General features: G+C 42.3%; 1 non-coding gene across 1 annotated transcript; it reads left to right on the plus strand.

Moving 5' to 3' along the window:
* The first annotated feature begins 4,897 nt into the window (after window positions 1–4,897).
* On the plus strand, window positions 4,898–4,970 carry TRNAY-AUA (transfer RNA tyrosine (anticodon AUA)). Its single transcript has one exon. It is a non-coding gene; the product is annotated as a tRNA-Tyr (tRNA).
* Window positions 4,971–5,619: the final 649 nt, after the last annotated feature.

The raw sequence follows: 5,619 nt of genomic DNA on the forward strand, positions 1-5,619 counted from the left end.
ATGTGATAAACAGTTTGGGGAACTAGAACAGCCCAGGGGAAATAAGAAAAGAGCCACTAGCTACTAGCCATATGGAAAGGGTTCAAAAATGAAAATACAATAAACGTTTAGCAAATTAAGAAAAATGCATTAACTACAGTAGGAAAAGAGACAGGGAAAATTTTATTAACTTAATATATTATGAGGCTGAGGCCAACCTGGTGCTGGGTCTGGCTTTGGAGTAGGAAAGAAATTCTCAGTTGCTTTTGAGTAGAATAGATTACTTTGCTATTCTGAAATGAGTACAGGCAGATAACAAATCATTGTGAACTGCCCCAAAATACCATAGATCCCAAGACTCCCTTTACACTTTCCCTTGGAGAAGAGGCTAGACGCTCTCTAAGTGCAGACCCACACTGGCCCTGCCTGGTGCCATGAAAAGAACACAGGTGCTGGGTCTCGCTTGACTTTCCCATTCTTTAGGCCCATGGCACTGGGCAACCTACTTACTTATTCTCTCTAAGCCTGAGTTTCCTCACTTATAAATAGCAACTGTTAATTTTTAAGTAAGAGGCTGATAAGGCTTAAAAGAGATAGACTATGTAAAATTCCTGGGACAGAGTAGTCATTCAGCAAATGGCAATTATGGTTATTACTTCAAAGACGATGGTGCCCATACACAGATGGTGAACCCATTTAGTATAGAAGTAAACCAGCAAATGAGACAAAGTAAAATTGGCATCATTCAAAATTTTCTATAGTTCCTTTTCTTTTTCTACTTTAGGTTCTATTTTGTAGGAGGAGGAGGAAGCAGAATCGTGTTATGGTGATCCTATTTAGGAAAATTATTTTCTGTGTCTGATACATGGAGGGGTCTCTGGAGGTTGGAGTGAGATTAAGAGTTTGCCGAGGAAATTGATATCTTTTTTGATAAGCTAAAAAATGAAGTGTTAATTAGTCTATGCGAATTTATTTCCCATTTGATTTTTTAAAAAGATGAACGTGGCATGTTAGAAGCAGTGAGTACACTTAAAGTTAAAAATGAGGAGTAAAGAAAGAACATGAATAGCAGAAGCAGAATAAAAAAAGTACAGAATTCCAGGCCACTTTGTTCATGGCGAAATAATCAAATATATTTCATTAGCCTCTGAAGGTACACTAGAATAGTTGATATTCATACAGCTTTTCTTAAATCATCAATGAAAACATCTACCTGGCTACATACTGAAAGGACAAGAGATACACATTTCATGAAAAAGTGATGCAAGAGAGAACGAGTTCCACATCTGTGAGAGGTAACCTGGTCCACTCCTAGGTGTTGGGACACGGAGACCTGAGCTTCCACTTTCATAGGTGCTGTAACTTCTTAGAAATCACAATCTTCTCCTACTACTCACTGAATTTTGTTACTCCCAGATTCATGTGTTGAAGCCCTAACCCCTAAATGTGACTGCATTTGGAGACAGGCCTTTAAGGAAGGTGATGAAGGTTAATGAGATTATAAGTGTGGACCCCTAATTGGATAGGATTGGTGTCTATAAAAACGGAGGAGATTCCAGAGACCCCTCTCTTTCTCTCTATAATGCACAGAGGAAAGGCCACCGCAGGGCATAGTGAGAGGCAGTCTGCAATCCAAGAAGACTTCTCCCCAGAAACCAACACTGCTGGCACCTTGATCTTGGACTTCCAGTATCCAGATCTGTGGGAAATGCATTTCTGTTGTCTACGCCACCCAGTCTGTGGTATTTTGTTATGACAGACCAAGCAGATTAATACAAGTCCGTTAGTGAATATTAGCAAACAATACACGTTATAATTATTGTATTTTATTACTATTAATACTAACAGCCAATTCTTCCCACCAGTGTGCTGTCTGTGGATTGAAAAAGAATGCCTCTAAGGTACAAAACTTTCTTTGCTTTACATTCTGACTCAAGAGGAAGTTTGTGCAAACACACAGTGGGATTCGGAGAATTCAACAGCTCTAAATGAAGTGCTCCCTTGAGGGATGGAAGCAGCAAAGAGATTAGAATAAAACGAAATGCCTTCCACCCAGGGAGGGTTTTTTGCCTTTGTTAAATGTGTTTACTCCAGCTGCCCTCTTCTGTATATTTTTACCTTCACTTTGGAAGTCTTTTAAAATGAAACAACAATTTTCCTCCAACATGGATAAAAATGAGTCTAGGGTAGAATATTATTCCCTCACTGGAAGAGTAAATTATTTTTCCTTCCACATATTATTAGATTAAGTCTAATATGTCCCTGCCAGTAAGATGCCCCTGCTCATCTTTTGGGTGCACTTAAATGTCACCTCTTCCATGAAGTCTCCTCTGACCCCATTTCTCTCAAATTAGAACTAATGATCCTTCCTCCCTCTATGTCTGCCACATGTCACAGTCTGACCTGGGACAGCCACTTCTTGCTAGATTATGCGATCTTCAAAGTCAAGGGCAGATCTTCAAAGCCAAGGGTAGTTATCTTTAATTCTGAACTCCTCCCTCCTCCCACAGCAAATGGAGAGGGGCCATGGTCCATACTTAGAAGAACTTCAATATTTAAGTTTAAAGAAGTCACACCTAATCCTATCAAAATACACAAAAACTCACAAAGAGACTGAATATTTCCATTTGAAATTCTTATCTTTGGACCTAATCAGAGTTTACCATATGACTAAGGAACAGTCAGGGGGTTCCCTGGTGGCTCAGTCATAAGGAATCCACCTGCCAATGCAGGAGACGTATGTTTGATCCCTGAATTGGGAAGATCCCCTGGAGAAAGAAATCCCAGGGACAGAGGGGCCTGGCAGGTTGCAGTCCATGGGATCACAAAAGAGTTGGACATGACTGAGTGACTAAACAACAAGGAACATTAAGAATGAAGTATTTAAAAATCAGAAGCTGGCACCTTATTCTGGTCACTCTCATCATGAACATTTAAACCCTGATGGACAACCCCCACCCCAAACCCATCTCTAGCAGCCATTTAAACCAGGTGATGGGGAGTCGATGTGCCCGTGACAATCACTTCCAGTTCTTTGACTTGGCCCCTCCCTCCTAGCACCACGCAGATTACACTGGCATAGGATCCACCTTTCCTCCCTATCCCTGCCTCTTGAGCACAATGACTGACTTGGCTTTCCCTGGTTTTGATTAATAGCACTAATGTTTCCTGGGCTTCCCACGTAGCTCAGTGGTAATTTATCTGCTTGCCGACACAGGAGACCTGCGTTCAATCCTTGGGTTGGGAAGATCCCCTGGAGGAGGAAATGGCAACCCATTCTAGTACTCTTGCCTGAAAAATTCCATGGACAGAGGAGCCTGGTGGGCGAGCTTCAATCCATGGGGTCGCAAACAGTCGGGCAGGACTGAGCATGCACACACATTACTTCAGCCTTTCAGGGATTTAGACCTCAGCACTGTGCCTTGCATGCCAGAAAAGTGGTTTCAAAGTATCATTCCTGGGCCAGCAGCAACAGCATCACCTTGGTCATATGTTAGAAATACAAATTTTACAGCCCTACCCTAGAAATGCTGATTCAGAAACTCTGGGGATGGGGAGGTCATGTCCAGCAATCTGAGTTTCAACAACCTTCCAGGTGATTTTTACAATGCTGATATTTGAAAAGACCCACTAGAGAAAGTTCATCTAATTTCTTTAAGTCCTCATCTCTTAAATCTTGAGGTATGAATTTCGTTCTGCAAGGTGATCTTTGTGACTTATTAAGCCCTGAAGTCCACTAAGTGCACATGGACGGTTCTGAATAAACAGTGGCAGCTGAACCTAGTAGTCCCGTGTTAGAGCCTAGACTCCAAGTAACCGCAGCTTTACTTCACAGGGCCTTCTATCCACATGGGCTTTCCTGCACCTGTTTCACAAGATAGCGACACTCCTCCCCGTACAGCAGCAAACTCTCCATCACCTGGCGCATATGCTGCTCCGAGTCTCATCACACCTTGGTGAAGAAACACACGAGCCCATATGTCAACCGAGGTGTTTATATTCTTATACACAGAAAGGGGAAATATGTTTCACAATGCGTGTTTGCATACTTTGGAGCAGATTTTTTAAGAAAGAAAGAAAGGCAGGGAGAAATAGAAACTTTGGCTGAAGCTAGTTGAAGATTTGTTCCTTTGTTTTTACCACCCAGCCTTTAAAAGAGTCTCCGTGCTTGCTGGGAAGAGTCTGTGCTGAGGTGTGGGTCCCTGGATGACCCAACAAGGGTGGAGTGTGCTGGTTGAGACAATCAGGGGAAGAGTCAATGGGTTAGAGGTTAAGAACTCTCAGAATCCAGGCAGGGAAAGCAAAACTAAGAGATACAAACCCCACAAGCTAAAGGTCAGGAGATGGGAGCTGGAAGGATATAGGAGATATGTCATCAAGAATTTTGGAATTTGCTGGAGCATGCTTTACTTGATTTTTATGTAGACAATGGAGATGGATTGGTGTCAGGAACAATGAAGAAATGTTCATTTAGTGAACTAATTGTGATGCAATAATGTAATCAAAACAGTGATAGTAGTGATATTATGTGATATAATAAACTGATGTGATTTTTATTTCTTTTTTATTTTTAATTGAAGCACAATTGCTTTACATGTTGTGTTGGTTTCTGCTGTATAATAACTTGAATCGGCTGTAAATATACATATATCCCCTCCCTCTTGAGCCTCTCTCCTACCCCTCCCCCTTCCTTTTCTTGTGTGCATATATTTAATCTTGTGACATTTTCCCATCCATGCTCAGAAAATAAGAAGTAAATATTGCTGCATAAGTGGGCTGTGACTGGAAAAAAACAATAATGATAATAATAAAATTATTATTTTTATTTAAAAAAAACCAGCTTAGGTGTAACAGACAGAAGTTTGAGAGAAGATGAGGCCAGGAAGAATTCACCCCAACCCCCCTCCCATAAGAGACTTCCCTGGTGGCTCAGGTGGTAAAGCGTCTGCCTATAATGCAGGAGACCCGGGTTCGATCCCTGGGTCAGGAAGATCCCCTGGAGAAGGAAATGACAACCCACTCCAGTATTCTTGCCTGGAAAATCCCATGGACATAGTCCACAGGGTCTCAAAGAGTTGGACATGACTGAGAGACTTCACTTTGCTTTGCTTTTTCTCCTACCATATCCTCTGCATCTTAAGTTGCTTCAGTCATATCTGATGCTTTGTGACTTTATGGACTGTAGCTAACCAGCCTCCATGGTCTGTCCAGACTTCCCTGATGGCTTAGATGGTAAAGAATCTGCCTGCAATGTGGGAGACCAAGGTTCAATCCCTGGGTCAGGAAGATCCCCTGGAGAAGGGAATGGCAACCCACTCCAGTATTCTTGCCTGGGAAACCTCATGAACACAGGAACCTGGTGGGCTGCAGTCCATGGGGCCGCAAAGAGTCAGACACCACTGATCGAGTAACACTTACTTACTTACTTACTCCTCTGTCCAAGGGATTCTCCAGGCAAGGATACTGGAGTGGGTTGCCCTGTCCTCCTCCAAGGGATATTCCTGACCCAGGGATTCAACCAGAATCTCTTACATCTCCTGCATTGGCAGGCATGTTCTTTACCTTTAGTGCACCTGGGAAGCATCATATCCTAGACCCCAGGAAACAAATTCCCTAGACACATACAATTCTCCAACTATG

Source organism: Bubalus kerabau, chromosome 6, assembly GCF_029407905.1.
Source record: "Bubalus kerabau isolate K-KA32 ecotype Philippines breed swamp buffalo chromosome 6, PCC_UOA_SB_1v2, whole genome shotgun sequence".
Taxonomy (NCBI): domain Eukaryota; kingdom Metazoa; phylum Chordata; class Mammalia; order Artiodactyla; family Bovidae; genus Bubalus; species Bubalus kerabau.